Source organism: Numida meleagris, chromosome 4 (assembly GCF_002078875.1).
Source record: "Numida meleagris isolate 19003 breed g44 Domestic line chromosome 4, NumMel1.0, whole genome shotgun sequence".
Taxonomy (NCBI): domain Eukaryota; kingdom Metazoa; phylum Chordata; class Aves; order Galliformes; family Numididae; genus Numida; species Numida meleagris.
Genome location: NC_034412.1, coordinates 57,721,718 through 57,739,501, shown reverse-complemented (window position 1 = coordinate 57,739,501; position 17,784 = coordinate 57,721,718). Strand labels below are relative to the sequence as shown.

The 17,784-nt window shown below is 37.2% G+C and overlaps 1 long non-coding RNA gene across 1 annotated transcript in view; it reads left to right on the top strand.

Annotated features, from left to right (window-relative positions):
* The window catches only part of LOC110398824, a 122,389-nt gene extending 105,518 nt beyond the window's left edge, over positions 1 to 16,871 (top strand). The window contains exon 4 of the long non-coding RNA XR_002438647.1: positions 16,333 to 16,871. This is a non-coding gene — a long non-coding RNA (uncharacterized LOC110398824). The remainder of the gene's footprint in view (positions 1 to 16,332) is intronic.

Sequence of the window (17,784 nt, the reverse complement as noted above, 5' to 3'; positions counted from 1 at the left end):
CCAGACCTTCCCTGTTTGTAAACAGCAGGTCTAGCAGTGCACCTCCCCTGGTAGGTTCTCTCACCAGCTGCAGAAGGAAGTTATCTTCCATACACTCTAGAAACCTCCTAGACTGCTTCTTCTGCGCCGAGTTGTATTCCCAGCATATATCAGGAAAGTTGAAGTCTCCCATGAGGACAATGGCAGGCGATCACGCAACTTCAGCCAGCTGTTTATAGAACGCCTCATCTGTATCTTCATCCTGGTTAGGTGGTCTATAACAGACCCCCACCAGGATGTCTGCCTTGTCAGCCTTTCCCTTGATTCTAACCCACAGAGCTTCAACGTTGTCTTCCCCAGTTGCAAGTTCAATAACATCATAACAGTCTCTAACATACAGAGCCACGCCACCACCCCTCCTTCCTTGCCTATCCTTTCTGAAGAGCTTGTAGCCATCCATCGCAGCACTCCAGTCATGGGAGTGATCCCACCATGTTTCCGTAACGGCAACTAGGTCATAGTTTGCCTGCCGCACAAAGGCTTCCAGCTCCTCCTGTTTGTTGCTCATGCTGCGGGCATTGGCATAGACGCATTTCAGCTGAGCCCCTTGCCTCACCCCTAATCCCGATGCCCGCCTAGGCACACCGCTTGCAGGGCTGGTTTTATCACCTTCCCCCTTCCTCTCTAGTTTAAAGCCCTCTCTATAAGCCCTGCCAGCTCCTGGGCAAGGATGCGTTTCCCCCTTTGAGACAGGCCGGACCCATCAGCAGACCTCAGGCCTGGTGCCGAGTAAACCGCCCCGTGATCAAAGAACCCAAAATTCTTGCGTTTGCACCAGCCTCTCAGCCACATGTTTAGGAGATAGGTTTTCCTGCCCCTTTCAGTGTCCTTAGATACCTGTTCCAGCCAGTATGAATGATGTCACCACTGTGCAATACACACAGGCACGTGATGGTACACTACTTAGACTCCTAAGGAGCAGAATGGGATATATCTTTATATGTATACAGAAGTTGTAGCTGATCACTTGCTATTGGCCTTGATCGCTAGTTCTCATGGATATAGGCAGTGTTACCCCTGCTCAGAAACAAAGCCATATCCCTCAGCCTCTCTGTCAGTGCAGATCAGCCAGACTTGAAGAACAGCTTCTGATTTTCACTGTCACTTGCAAGCACACAGAACAAGAGTGGGAGGGTGACATGCTTTTTTTTTATTATATGTAAGTGGATAGCAACTTAGGATGGCAAACTACCTGCTGAAACACTGCTGTTGAACACAAATAAGGTACCAAATAAATCTTAGTTCAGTTTATTTTCAAGGTTTACACTACAATACCTTCTAAAGTTTTGAAGAAAACTCTGCAATTAGTCTTTCATTTCCCTTTTGCAGAACATTCTTTTCAGAAAGTAGGTTACCCAGCTAGTTTTAGGCAATTTCACTTGTGGTTATTCCCAGGTTCATTCTTGTTGGACTTAGCAGGATTTCTGCAAATTAAATTGCAAGTTGTGTAGTGTTAAAATTTTACATATGAAATAATAATTTGAAAATATAAAGACCTAGCAAACATATAATGATATACATACCTGTATATGACAGTGCGCACACATAATTTACTGCAATGAACAGAATACAGCAGAGTAAGAGAAAAATACTGATAGTCTTTTATTATTCTGTGCATTTTTCTGTTGCAGTAATTCAAACAATAACTAAGAACATTTTAAGAATTTCAAGGAGATAATTCAAGACATGCTATAATTTAATATTTTCAAAGACATTCTTATCTCTTTTCTTCCTGGCTTATTGCCTTCTGCTGCTTCACACAATAAATTACATTCCATCTTTGCCAAGATCTTTTGGTATTTTTTTTGTTGTTGTTTGGTTTTGGTTTTGTTGGGTCTTTTTTTAACAGCCATACATCCATTTCCGTTGTTTTTAGGGAGAAGAAAAAGGAAGAAAAGATTTCTCCTTCCAAATGATTTTCCTTTTAATTCTTTCCTTTTCCATGCAAAGCCTGTTCTTACAGCCATGGGAGCTGCTGTCGGTACATTTGCATCTGAATAAGGGACATTGACGATAACAAAACGAATGGCAGAAAGAATCACTACTGAGAAAATATTTTATACACTGAAAATATTGTTCCAATGTTGAGCTGGATTCTTCTTTGGAACAGTTTTTCCTTTTTAATTGTTATTATATCAGGGAACTTTATCACTGATGCAATCCTTTTATCTCTTACTTAATAGATTCATGGATTTTGCTTAATGTATATACAGTAATTTTTCCTTCTTACAGATATAAAACATCTCCATCCCTCTCTCACTTTTTATTTCTGACTGCAGGAACTCCTGCATGCAGTTTTGCAGTGCCAGTTCAAATATTGTTGTACTGTGGCTTTAAAGGAGCAAGTAGCAACTGAACCCTCCTTTTGTTAGATACAAAGATGTTAACGTGAAGAACATGTGATCTCTTCTTTACTTGGTTCTTATGTTCTACTAGCTTCCTATGAAAAGATGGTGGAGGGGAGACAAGGGTACAGATAAGGTGATTTGGTAGTCTGTAGGTTTATATACAACTTAGGACCTTCATGGACCAAGATTCATCTCAGTGGTGCCCAGGAATAAGACAAGAAGCAATGGGCACATGTTGAACACAAGATCTATTTAAACATAAGAAAAATAAAATTAAATGTGAAGATGATCAAAGAGTGGCACAGGTTGCCCAGCGGAGTTGTTGGATGTTCCTCCTTGGAGTTTTAAAATACCTGACTGGACATAGCTTTGAGCAACCTCCTCTAGCTGACCCTGCTCAAGCAGGGAGTTTGGACGAGGCAGTCTCCAGAAGTCCCTTCCCATCTCAGCCACTCTGCGATTCTCCCATTCCATGAAAGAAAACACTGCACGGGCAACAGATGTTTTGCAAACATACCCCTACATACTCTTTGGCTCCATCAGGTCTTCTCAACCCTGACTGGAAGGGGCCGTCTGTAAGAGCAGGAGGGGAAATCTCCTTTCCTCCCTGTTCAGTGCTTCCTTGGATGCTTCCCCTTGGAGATTACTAACTGAGGCCTTCATCATGCAAATGCTTACACATGTGATAAACTATCACAGGGGAGATTCCAACAAAGCTAATAACGTTACTGATGTGGTTAGAGTTCAGACATACACAGACATGTCTGGAGGATAAGCCCTATAAATTGCTTTTTCCTTAAGATGTTTTGGTGTTTTCAGTGGTAGCAACATTTGACTGCCAGAATGTACAAAGACGTCAAATGGCGATACCAGTATCACTCGGGTGAAGCACCATTTCAGGCTCCTGTGACTTCAGCTGTTTAAAAGCTTTGGGATTCAAGTCTGCTGTAAATCTCCAGTCAAACAATCCCCATCAGGTGTTGAAGAAATAGGAGAAGGTTTCAAAGCCTCTCCTTTGCCAGGACATCCGGCATTCTGAAAGGAAAGGAGTGCGTAGAAAAGCTCTTGACTTCCTGCTGTTGTTTAAAAAAGCCTTTCAACTGTCAAGCAAGAAAGAACTAAGCTATTGTAATAGCCAGCACTCTCACCTCCCATGGGGAAGAAATATTTCAGAGCTTCATTACATCTCCAGATATATAATTAGCTGAGCTCTCACTAAAATACCTGCCACTCTTAATTTAATCCTTCAAAGCAGTCAAGGCTGAAAATGACACCACTGTTTCTTGCTACAGAAACAGCCATGATTATAAAGCATTGTAATATTAAGTCAAATGCCTCTGGAAATTCATTATAAATGAACTTTCATGAGAGTACCTATGATTATCAGGTCCCTAACCAGTGGCTGATAGCAGTTAGCCTATCCTGCCTATTGCACCATTTTGGTGATTTTATGTATTTTCAATTGAAGAAGAATTTGAAATTTCACATAACTCATATTTTGATATAATTTACAAAAATATATGATAAAGGAAGTAAAATATAACTTAAGGAAATTCTGAAAAATGCCATTTGGGGAACAAGGAAGACTTCTCCACACCAGTTCAAACAATATTAGCTCATCTTAGATCCTACTCATGCTTACAGTCTTCTATTTAGTTGCACTGCACACTAGATTGCAAGCATCTCCAATATAGTAGAAAAACTTCAACCAGCAGACTTAGTTGTCATGTCTAAAAGATAAAATAAAATAAAAAATGCTGCTGGGTACTACCCAAGATCACACAAGTTATAGGCAAAGCTAGATAAAATATATCTAACTAGTAACTTTCTAGTTACTATAACTCACGAAGAAGGCCAGCTAGATGCATGCTGAATTCCACTTACTTATTAATTGACTGAATAACTTTTGTCTTGTGTGCCACTTTAAGCAACATTTAGAAAATATAAAAAAGATAAAGCCTGGACCAGGCTCTGAGCAATCTGATTAAGCTGTCAATGTCCCTGTTCATTGCAGGGGAGTTGGACTAGGTGACATTTAAAGGTCCCTTCCAATTCAAAATTTCTATAGTTCTATGATTTTGTGATTCTATCAAGTCAGTATTTAGCCCATCTAATTTTTTATGTAGTTGGATATAAGTATTCCGCTTTTTTTTATTTAGCGTTTTTGTTGTATTTAATTGCTTTACAACAGTTAGAAGCTAAACTAAAGATGAAAGTACTTTTTCTCCTCATTATTTTTAACCTTGTTTTTTACAGAAAATGAATAATGTGTAGGAAGATCTGTGCCAATTATGAACATAATTATGTCTTACAGATTTATTTTTCCTGCATAGTTGTGAGCTTCAGCCAAATTTCTTGCATGAAAATCAAATGTGTCAGTTTAAGTTGCAGGGCAACTAAAAACAATTACTGACTAGGTCTATCTCCTTCAGAGACCATTGGTTTCCAGATGTAAGAGGTTTTCAGTAGCAGAAAGGAGTACGAGGCTGTAGCGAAGTCATTAAAGACTACCTGTGAATGAAGAAGTCATCAGCCGTGTTTTGATTATTTAAATGCTTCTTCAGCTAACATTGCTTTATTTGCAGTTGTCCAGCTTTCTTCAGCCATTAGCTGATAACAACACTATAAATATTTGACATATGTTTAAAATATTTTGCTGTTGTTTTAAAAAAATACTCTCCACTGAAATTTAACTGCAAATCCTAAATTAATTAATTGGAAAAACCCCACAGCAGTGCCTGATAGTCTGTTATGTGCTGCTTAGCAGTGATGCTAGACTAATTCACGAGCTCCTTTAGAAGAATAATGGCATGCATCCAAGTGAAAAGGAGTAAAATAAAAGCATCCTGCTAGCTGTATGATACTAAGAGTTAAGCCACTGCTTAAGAGAATTAAAATCACAGATTCTGGTTCTATAAACTATCACACACGTGCTTTGCTTTAAACATCAGTAGTAATATTGACTTTGATGAACCTCCTTAAAACACTTAGAGGTACTGAAATATTATATACATGCCAGAAAGAAAATCTTATTGAGCTTTTTTCCTAAGTATGAGTCCTCTTGTTTCTACTAATGTGCATGCAACAAAATCTGGGCAATTAATGATGGGAGGCATTGCTAAAAATCCTAGCTTCCAGTTGAAAACAGTGAATGCCCACTCAGAAATTTAAACAGAAACTCTGCTACATTAGACAGGAGCATCTGCTTTTAAAATGAGCTGTGAAGAATACCCCAGCCTTTTCATTCAGTATAGACTTTCTATTATTTATTACCTTAATTCATTTTGATGCTGTCATTTTAACGTAAGTATATTATTTTACTGGCATATAAAAGATTCATAAATATTTATATAAAAATTTACCTTATGAAACATCTTGTAGGTAGAGATATACATTTCCTAATGTCAAAATGGCAATACAGGCTGTACACTTTTTTTTTTTTCCTTAATGTAACATAGGAAAATATTGAGCAGTTTAACTGACTGAAACTATTTCAATTATGCCTGATTGAATGGTTGCCCATCTCTTCATGTGGAACTAAAAGCTTTAGTTAAAGTACAGATGAATTACTCCATTTAAACCCTGGGAAAAAAAAATATTTTGGCTGTGCATTTGTTCATTAAATCCAGATGTTACATTATTAACTGTCCATAGCTGTTTCCATTAACAAATCACGATTGAAGGATTTTGTTTTGCAAGATGGCAGGAGAAGAGTCATCTTGTTTGTTTTGTTTTTCTATTTTTTTAATATCACAATTATTTGTTTTGTTTTGTTTCCTACTTAGGACCGCCTGGCAACAATAGTACAATACTCTGTTTTCAGAACAGTATATGCTGTACTGAGAGCCATACCTAAAATTTCTATGGATTCTAGGACAGAATGTACAGGCCTATTGCCTTAGGAAAACTAAAAATTAACAAAATCAATTTCATAGATCGTTCAGATGTTAATGCCTACCTTGTGTCTGAGGCAAAAATAAACACAGATGTACATATATTCTTTAACAAACAGGAAAGGCAAGTCATTTTCCAGCCACGCTGAAACTGCATTTAATGGAAATCTCACATGTAATGTGTTCCTCAGTCCTATCTCTCAAGAAAAATGGGACAGAGAGAGCATTTTCATAATTTTCATCACATTAATTATCATAGAATCATTAGAGTTGGAAGGGACCTTTAAAGGTCATCTAGTCCAACTCCCCTACAATGAACATGGACATCTACAGCTACATCAGGTACTCAGAGCCTCATCCATCCTGACATTGAGTGTCTTCAGGGATGAGGCATCCAACCTGTGCCAGTGCCTCACTACCAAGAAAAGAAAGATGAAGAAGACAGAGAAGGAAAAAAAAAAAAAAAAACAAGAAGAAGAAAAAAAACCCACTTAATTGTAACCCAAGTTGTCTACACAAGAAAGAGCAGAGCTGTATATAAAATCTATTTCAAAAAGAACAATCTGCTTTGCATAATTTGGCTAAGACTAGACATATTAATACAGTAATATATAGTAATATAATATTATATTATATATAATAAGCTAGAGATATTAATATAGTAATATTTTCTGATGGAAACTTTTCCAGAACTATGATAAATCAGTGACAACTTTAAAGTGAGTATGTTAAATTGCATACTCAGTGAGTATGCCAAGATAGCTGGGAAAATGGAGAATATTATTTCCTTAGTTCTATTGTGCATTTATATTTTAGGATTGCATAACTGTCTTTCTAAATGTAATCAGTATTGACTATACCCATGCCCTACGTCAAATGTACATATATATATAAAATATATAAACTATTAATAGGTCCACAGTTTGCTCAAGGAGTGACTGATATGTTAAACAAGAGTGATTGGATTTACTCATTAAAAAACAACATACTAGTCAGGGAAAAGAAATGCAAGACTTGGTAAGTATCATGCATTTTATCTTTTATAATTAGCTTTACTGTCCATGCACGGGCAGTTGCACTTGGCTGTCCCACATGTCTACTTCAAACTGTAGTTTGGCCTCAGCCTTGAGTTTCAGGGATTTTGACATGTCATTGTTTATCTCCCTACTTTATGCAGCAAGGAAACATATTTACAGCTTCCTGACCCTTTGCATTGTGTCTCTAAGTACAACATATAAATTTATGTGCATACCAGGAATCCCTTTGCATCTAGTGAAATCCACATGTAAATTTCTGTGCCCATATTCCATCATATTTTTACACGAACACATGGCTTTTATAACAGATCCTGCTCATAATTTGAGGCCCTCCTTTTTCTGTAATCCAGCCATGGAATGGATTTTTCATTAATAGGGCCCTAAGACTTTACGCTTGACTTTGGAAAAAGAGCAGGCACTGGTGCCAAGTTTTGAACTACACACTCAGAATGCAGTCTGTTGTGTCACACACATTCAAAAAGGTAATTCCAGAGTTCAGGTCCTCATAAGGGCCTCGGTGGGCAGCAGACAAGAAAGAGCAATTGACAGCAGTGCTCCTGAGCATGTTGCTGTGGACAACTGATGACTTAGAGATGGCATGGATGCGTGTGAGCAGTGGAACTTTGGGGATTTCTTCACTCAAGTAAGTACTGTGTTACAATGTATGAATATTTAGCGAAGTGCCTTAGTCATTTAGCACAAATAAATTCCTTTTTCTCTCAGGTATCATTCGGCTATTTTTTTGTTCCCTTCATTATAACGGACTCCTCCTTGTCAATGTCCAGTTCTAAAAGAAAGGCACATTCCTGTATCAGAAGTGCCCTTACTTTTGATTCAAATAGGTCGGTTTATGATGTAATTCAAAGAAAAAAATCTGTAAAATGGGGGAATACTACCAAGTGGCTGTCAGAAATACGTTGAATTTTCATTGTATCTTCCATCTCAGAATCTTGAGGACCTCTAGAAAAACATGAATAACTCTGTTTTCAAGTTCCCCACATTTTCTTGAGGCATTAACTTTCACATTTAACACTGAGGAGACATTTGACCCCCTTGTGGAAACTCTGCCATCTGTAATTTCAGAATGGATAAAAAGATAAATGATAAATGTTCTTACAAAAAGAGACTAGAGCTGTGGAGATTTAAGAAACAAGAAATCTTTTGACAATGCCAAGACACCTCTTACTCAGGACAGCCTACATCTACTCTGTATTCCTGTTCTTTTAGATCGAGTGATTCTACATAGTAAAGTAGAATTAACTAGCTTTTTACAGGCTGGATGTATCTCTGATCTTAGGGAATGATCTGTGCAGTGCCTGGGACTCAAGACATCATGATACAAATAAACATGTTAATGACAAATTAGGAGAAAAGCCTATATGTCCTTTATACTCTTTTAGATTCCCAGGGAAGCTGTGGCTAGGTTTTGGTTGGATTTGTCATCCTAATGCAATTATTTTGTAACAAAATTAATTGAAAAGCACTTGTCTTTTATGTTTTGGAAAAAAAAAAAGACTGCGCTGTTCCCAAAGTTGAAATTATTAATTATTTGGCGCATGCAAAATTGCATGGATATTACTCATTATGGCTTCACCACACCAAACTGTCTGTGCTTTGAACTTTGCCCCAGAGGGTCATTCCTAGAAGTGAGAGAGTCAACATCTTGGATCTCCTTTGAGATGGTAGACTGCCAATCAGTGCTAATTGTGGTGGTGGTTTATTTCACATACACTCCATAACTGTCAACCAGCAACAAGGCCAAAACCATTGACTTTTTTAATTCAACCTTTATTGTCTGTTTATCATTATGTGCATTTGCAAGGTATGCATCACTGCAGCATCTGGACACACTTTGCAATTACATGGACCAGAACTGAATCTACTGGCACTGTTAATACTGTTAAACATTCATTATATTCCAGCATTGTTTCTATTGTTTTGCACACAGTCTGCAACCACTGGAAAGACAGACTTTGTCCCAGGGAGCATACAGTATAGACCAGCACATTTTTTCAAATAGCACAACAATGGTATTATGGGGTTGGATCCTGGCTTCTTTTGCTAACATTCAACATTAATAAAAAACAGAATTTAAACTAGACCTCTGTGAGGACCAGGGCCAAAAGAAAATAGCATTTGTATATGGTTGAGAACAGAACATTTCTTTCAATATTTGCATAGTGCTGGTTCCCCATAAGAAGACCATATGTCAGGTAACGGAATTATATTTCTGTAATACATACTCTTTTATAGAATACAAACTTTGATACATACAATTAATAGATATTACATTTTACCTCCTGGAACTGCAATTTATTTTTCTGAATAGCTCCTGAGTTTCACACACTTTGAAAACTACGAAATTATATTGGCGGTAGCCATGGAGACATGAAGCTCCGAAATCCAATGTGTGCTGCTCCTAGCTAGCTAGAATTTAATTTCATTATTTTATTGAAAACTTACATCAGATCTTGCTTCAGATTCTGGTATTTCCCAGTGAGTATGGGAAGTGCTTTACATAAAATATTTCAGATTGTTGGTATTGCTGACGAACGTTGAGGATGCAGACTGAGAAGGAAAAGCAAAGCTGCTGGTCATTGTGGTAGAATGAGAAGTAAAAAAAGGATTAAGTGACTCTCAGACTTAGGATATCAAGATTGAAGTCAGGCAGCAGTGATGAGGAAAAATCTTTTTGAACATACTTTAAAATTTCTGTTGAAGTGAACAAGTTTTGTTAGATGTTATTGTTTCATGGTGTGTGATGTCACTCGTAATCTTGGATGGTAGCATAAGCTGTTTCTTTCAGATTTTGAGAATAATTTTTTCCTTATGCATTAGCCATTTTTAACTGGATATCATATTGGATTACACATATTTGGACATGTAACTAATTTTACACCCTTCGGCTTACATCACAGTAAAGCACTTCTACATTGTGATATTAGAGCCCCACATACAACAGGATCTCACTGTTAAGGTTCATTTGTTATCCTCAGAAGGCACTTAAATTTGTTCTTTGTAAGTGTATCAGCATTTTTCACAATTCCCTTTAAGCCAAAACAAATAATATCTTTAGATTAAAAAGCAAAACAAAATTCACACCTACTGTGTTTTTCATTAACTCACAAGAATCTAAAATAAGGATAATGGAGTTAAGCCAATTAATTAAATGCACATTTGTCCTGATAAATTTTCAGTTAATATTCATGAATTGGAAGTGGGAAGCTAATATCTCAAGTTGAAGCATGCTATACCATTATCTTGTAACATCCTAACGTAAAAGAATAGCAGCCAAGGGAAAAGACAAGGATTTCTGCAAAAATACTGTGTCCAGATTCCCACGTTTCTGCTTACAATGACATCTGAAACTGGGTAAGCTAAACCAGCCAGACTACGGCTCTTTAGATGCTCAGCAAGGTCAGTGTGTGCACCATAGGTTAACTGTGCCATGAGTGAATGAAAAAGGAGTTACCTTTCTGGCATTCTTTGTCCATGAGCCTTCAATTGTAAAGCCAAAAGTGAAGGCTTCTTGTGCAACCTGTATTGCAAAAAAAAAACAAAAACAAAAAAACAAAAAAAAAACAGGTCCAAAATAGGTCTGGATTTTTAAGTTCATGGAGCTGCATTTCTCCCAAGCTGGACTCCTAGCTCAAATGTTAAAGAGGAATAGAGGTCTGCTAATCACCATGCCTCAAGAATTTGGAGAGACATGGATTATCTTGTCTGATGCAGTATTTGTTTGCTACAGGACTTTTAAAAAATGCAAGAGTTGTGATTTGCAGTATTTTCATCATCTCTTGTATCACAACAAATAATCAGCAAAGAGGTTGAGAAGTTTGTTCCTTTCTATCTAGCTCTTTCCTCATGTCAAACATATATATACTTGAATCTCATCAAGCTCTTACAGAGGAATGAATGTACACAAGTTATATAAAATTAATATCCACAAAAGGCCATCTTACCTTATCCTCATGATAAATCTTGTTATTAAAGTCCACGAGGTTTGTGTCACAGATTATGAACCTATGCCTTTAGGTAGACACACACAGGTAGACACAGTTACATACATGCATGCACATGTCCATATGAGACTTCCAAAGGCTTAAATAAACAAGCATAATCTGCATAACCTAGCAAAACTTCTGGACACATTCTGCTTTTCAGAAATCCAGCTGACTTTGGTATTTTGTTAGTGGGAAGTGACTGCAAGTAGGGGAATTGAATAAATATTTATTTATTCACAATTATGTCATCTGCTGGAAGTTCCACTATTTTTCTGGCAAAATAACTGATTAAAGAGAAAGAGTAAAATGCTTGAATGAATGTATGACTTGTCACTGTTTTATTTTGCCTGCAGTGAAACAGGAATGTGGTGGCAAAGAAACTCTCACCCAAATCATGAAAATGTTCCATATGGACCTGCTCTTACCATTGCCAGCTGAATGTCCACCATCCTAATCTTTTTCCTCAAAAATTGATTGAGATGAACTAGCTCATTTCATATGTATATGTATGCATATACATATACACATTCATATATATATATATAATTTTTTTGTAATTGCAGCCTTTCCTTCTTAAACATACTCAAAGATTTGGGGAAAATGTGTTGTTTATTAAAATCATATTTTGCTAATAACATTTTGCAAGAGTTCAGATTACAGAGTGCACTATTCTTTACTCTTTTTTAAGGAGGTGTAATTTTGGAAAGCAGTGTATGCCCCATTTTAAGCTGCAGTTGCTATGAAAAATTCACATTTCAATTTGATCATGTAGTAAATAATAACATAAAATTGTGTACAAACGTCCAACCCTTACAATTCTTGTGAATGTTTCCCATATAGCCTACATGCATATCATGTGCACTTTTAAGTGCATTTTCGTACTTCTGGTTGTTCTATACGTCTTGGATTATGGACAGTTTCTGGAGATACTAGAAAATAAGATTCTTGGGCCTTGATAAAAGTTAATTTTATGAAGAAGTAGGCTCCAGAAACTGTTCAAAAGTGCTGAATATTTTCAGGTACTACTTAATATCTTTGGATGCAGTCATTGTTCTTGCCTCACACATGACATAGTTAAGTGCTGCAGTGTAGAAGAATATCTCCCAAACTCCACCCACTCCGGGAAAACAGAGCTGCAACAGTATACCTCACCTCTTCCCCTGTTTACCATTTGGGATAAGCACATTTCACTTCGTTATTTCCTAATCGGCTGTGACATGGGGTGGTTCTTTTTTCTTCATAACTGAAAAGAAACAGAGATATGACACCAAAAAAAAAAAAAAAAAAAAAAAAAAAGTAAAAGCGGGACATGAGCTTATTTTCTCTTCTTGTACCACAGGCCAACTTGCTTCAGCATACTTTTTTGTCAATGTTTAGAACATATCAGAGAGAACAAGGACAATTTGCATCCATTATGTTCATGGAAAAAAAATTAAAAAATATGTATAGCAAAGAAAAAAGTAGCAAAGAACAAAAAATATATAGCAAAGATGTTCTGGAGAGGAAATAGATCATACTAGTCATTAGCACCCTGCCTGTAAGACATCAGAGATGAGCAGGCAGAAATTTGAATGTAAGAAAATTTTGTAGCCCTGGATCTGAAGTGCATTCTCCTCTGTGGTCTTTTGTGACCACCTTCCATAATGATAGTCATTGTATACTAACAGCTTAAAAGTAGAAAAGATGGATTCATTTTTTTTTTAATAAAAAAAAAAATAGGGAATTGTTAACTACATACTATAGGAGCCAAAAAACATCCCACCATAATTCTAAGTTAGAGGAAAAATTGATTAGATTATTTAATTTACACATTCATGTGATCACATTCATGCAGCCCAAAGATTCAGACCAGAGGTCTTTTTTCAGGAGACACTGCCGGGAAACATTAGTTTATATTTTTTTGCTCCCTCTGTTTTTCTCTATCTTTTCCTCTGGCTTTTGGTTTTCTATTCCCAACAGGTCCCATAGCAGCTGGGGCTTTTTCCTTAGCCCCTGGGCATCAGAGAAGCCCCAGCAGAAAACTCTTAAGTGATGAGCTGGGTGCAGGGCTCAACCTCCCATCTCCTGGCATCTGCCCTTATATGAGCTGCTCTCTGATCCTGCTCTTTCAGGGAGGTTTTCCAGGCTGAATAAATAATACAGATATTGGCTGTGCAGCTGCAGATAGCAGCAACTCACGATTTCTGTCCCTTGGGACTGTCAATATTTTGAGACCCATGCTAATGATGTGTAGGAATGAAATATTTTAGTTGACTTTCATACATCTTGAAATAAGTTTTTCAAGTTTCACTTCAGGAAGGATGAAGAGTTACATCAAAATGAAGCAGTTATTAGATTATCTTCCCACAGTTTTCATTTTCTCTTACATATCAGTCTGCTAATAGTACTATGTATTAGCACCATCAATGACTTTTGAAATCATCTTAGTGATTATAATTGTAACAGTTTAAGTTCATTCAAATGATTTGAAATATCACAGGGCACACGACTGATGCTACAATCATCTATAAGTTCTATTCTTTTTAACTGAAGAGCAGTTACAATGCTACTTAATGCAGACTGAAATTTGAGTTGATTCCTGTCCTCATCGTAACATTTTAAATATGAAACCAATGCACAGAAATAAGAAAAAGAAATTGTAATAATGTAGTCAATCTTCCCAGTACAAATGGCTTTTCAACCTGATTTTTCACCTAATCTTTACTCGGAAACTTCTGTTATCCTTCAGGTGCTTGTTTTTCAGCAAATTAAAAATCAGAAGTCCCCTCTGATTACCGAACAAGCCAGCACCACTTACACTGAGAGTGTTTCCCATCAAAAATTATAATCCCTTACCCCCCTGCCTCATCATTTTGATAACAATGATATATATAAAGGAGGAAAACTGTACCTGATCTGAATATTGCCTCCAGGAAAGAGAGTAAAATGTTGAGTTGTTGCCAGATCTACTGTCTTGGAACAACTCTTGCTATGAACGCTTACACCACTATCATCACCATAAAAAATCACCTTCTTCATATTGTCAAGACCTTTTCTCAAACCTTACTGAATTTAGACCTATGATCTTTTCTTCAGTAACAATGGTTTTTAAATCTCTGCAAGTTTAGCTACCTGCAGAAGCTGGTAGCTGTTTAAGCTGGTAAAAAAGTAATAACAAGTAGACTATTTCTGATGATTTAACTCCAAAATTCTTGCACATGTGCTTAATTTAAAGTATGTGTGTATTCTCACTGGAATCAATGGGAATACACAGATGACTAAAGGTAAGCAGATGTGTAAGTCATAGTACACAGGTCTGAAATTAACACAATCTTTAACAAGTAAGAGCTGCAACAGAAGAGGAAATCGAAGATGACAGAAGCAATAAACAAAAATAATTTAGTGTAGTCAATAGAAAACACATGTATATCATGACGAACATCACAATGTATTTCAAATTAAACAATAAATTAATTGTAAAAATGAATTCCTGATCACACATCTGTCTCCCCTCAAAGGGAGATACCTGAAGGCACAGGAGCTGATTATTGAGAATGGAGCTGAGTTAGGAAAAAGAACATTTCAAATAACATGGTCACTGTACAAGAGAAGAAAAAGGTTACAGATGTATATCTTCAGAGGTGAGAATAGATGATCACCTATGATAGCTGCATGTGAATGAACCTCAGATAAGTTAAGGAAGGGAAGGTGAACATGATCAAAGCCAGAGCTGATAAAGGCGTAGGTGAAGATTTCAGCTCCCTGAGCAGGAAAGCATTAGTCTTAGGAAGACTTTAAGAAAACTAAATAATCAGCAGTATATGGCTGAGGATAAATATATTAAGAAATCATCCAAAACTTTTCTTTTATTTTGATTCATTTGAAAATTCTTCCTTGCCACTTATTTGCTCAGCAGCTTTAATATGCATATAACATGATCTGGATCAAAAAAAAAAAAAAAAAAAAAAAAAAAAGGAGGAAGAAAGGAAAAAGAAACGAAAGTAAGAAGTACTGGAAATGTCATTACAATATTCTCTTCATTTTGGGTGATGACACTGGCTTGAGGGTTTTACATAAACACCCTCTGGTACCACATTGCTCAGCCAGAGCCAGTGATGCACCTCCCTTTGATCCCTTCAACACAGAATTTATTCCTTCAAATGTCTGATCTCCACACCTCTACAAAGCCATCTCTTTGGTACTATATATACAGCCAAGATTCACAAATTATGCAGGTTTGTTGTCTTGGCAGCTATGCTTTTAGAATGATACTGAGAATGACAGATGACCTCTAAAGATGATGGGGTGACTGGCATGTGGGTGGCTTGTGGTTTTAATTGCAGGTGGTCTGGAAGGGGAAGGAGATAGAATCTTAGTGAGATTTTCAAAGGAAAAACACTTGTAGTAAATTTCTCAGCTCAAATTTATGATGTACATTACCTGCATCTTGGAAGCTTTACACTGACAGAGCCAGGGAGATTTCTCATGTCTAGCACTCAGTGGGAGCTCACAGTACAGCTTAGAACAGGGCTTTTGTCTTTTATATTCATTTTGGCGCTCATTCTGGTGCAGAGATGGGGCTGAGTCATGGCTTTTGGAGTCATAGCCACATCAGAAAACCCCTAAAGTTTGAGGGCACTTGGACTGATAATTTTGGTTCAAATCATCTCTGATCTTCTGTAAACAATTTGGCACTCTTCCAATTTGTACATGCTCAGTGAATGATGTGAAAGGAAAGAAAATAAGTATGCTAAAATAATCCTTTCACCCCCTGTTGCGTGTGTGAATGAAACTGAGTCCATCAGAAAGGAGGATATCTGCCAGTATCAGCAGGGAGGTTATTATCTCTGCATATGTTGTTTGCTAAAGAAATCCCTGTTAAGAACTGTAGTGGTGATATGCAGAATGGTGGAAGGATGTATTCACATTGTACAAATCTGCTTCGTCCAACTTTTTAATTTCCTGGGGCTCTTAAACCATCCTACATGAGCAGTATGCCATCCCTAACGAAATTAATTTGTATTCTGTCCAGCTTTATCAGAATGGGACAGAGTTCTTCAGACAACAACACTGCCGAACAGTTACATGCTTGATGTGTTTATGGAAAAGACCTACATGACATGGTTGCTGCTGATGCCAAAGGACTGGCCTGGATGACTTGGGACTGTCCATTCAGCCTGTCTCTTTCATGTACCATCTCCTTTCCCTTTCCAGAAATCTGCCAATTTCTGTCTGTAAAAAGAACAATAAAAACAAAGGGGAGTTGTGATCAGTGTGTTTTCTTAGCTGCCATATTTCTTAAATTTAACAGAGGTTAGCAAATTGCCAACAGGTGAGAAAGAGGGAGGGTGAGAGAAGACATGTGTTTGTGTGCCTGCCTGTTTATTCCCATCTGTTCTCAAACTGCTTTTGATTTCACGTGAGCACAAACCACAAGCAAATGCTAAAGGCAAGAGGAGGAGCAGCACAAAATTACTGCACGTGGAATCAAGATCAGTCCTTAATAAGGGACAGAGCAGAAGGATTCACAAACTCAAAGAAACAGCTTGACAAGGAGGAAAAAAGTCAATAATGACAATAATTTTATAAAAGGAAGGGCAGGATCCCAAAATAAAAACCACACCATTGGTGGTCACTGGTGTTGTGCTTAAGCTGTCATCTGTTGAATCTGGCAGTCTGCATGTCATTCAGCAGATAAATGCCTTTACCAGAGCCCTCTGGACAAGGAGAATATACAGCACACACGTTTAAACCAGACTGCAAGGGCTGGGGAAGCTCTGTTGGTGGTCACAGACACCAAAGAATCAGGTATAGGAAATTCTGAGTAAGGCAGACATACTTTAAGAGGAAAAAATAATGAGAAGCAAATCTTTTTTCCCTCTTCCTACCCAACATTCTGGTAATCCATGCTGACTGCACTTTAATGTAGCCACTCATAAATTTAAGAATACACAGAGATTACGTTTGTGTGGCTAAACTGGAAGTGGTCTTTCCTTTCAGATAGCCACAGAGCCATGCAATTTGCTTTGGGAAAGCAAGACATAAATTTTGTCTGCTCTCATCCCAATTGCTATAAGGAACCACGTACGAATAGTGGCACCGCCTACTCTGCAACCTATTAAACACACCACAGCTCTTACTAAAGCAAAGTGTTAACTGTATGCCATGTGGTGAGTCTCAGCAAAGCAAGAAATAGTGGGGTTTTTTGTAAATTATTACATGGGCTCAGAAATCTCGAGCTTGTGCAAACATTAAAAAATACTCAAAATATTTGAACTGGAAAACTCACTAATTTGCTGTAATGCCTGTGGATTTCTTAAAAAAATACAGGATCTTCTTTTCCAGTCATCCTCTCAAATGTGAAGTGGTTTAATGAAAAAGAATTCTAAACAATTTTATTGTAGCATGTTTTCATAGGCTATTTGCAGGCATTTCAGTTTATTAATTTATGTACAGTTTTTCTCATTTCCCAAACAAAAACAAA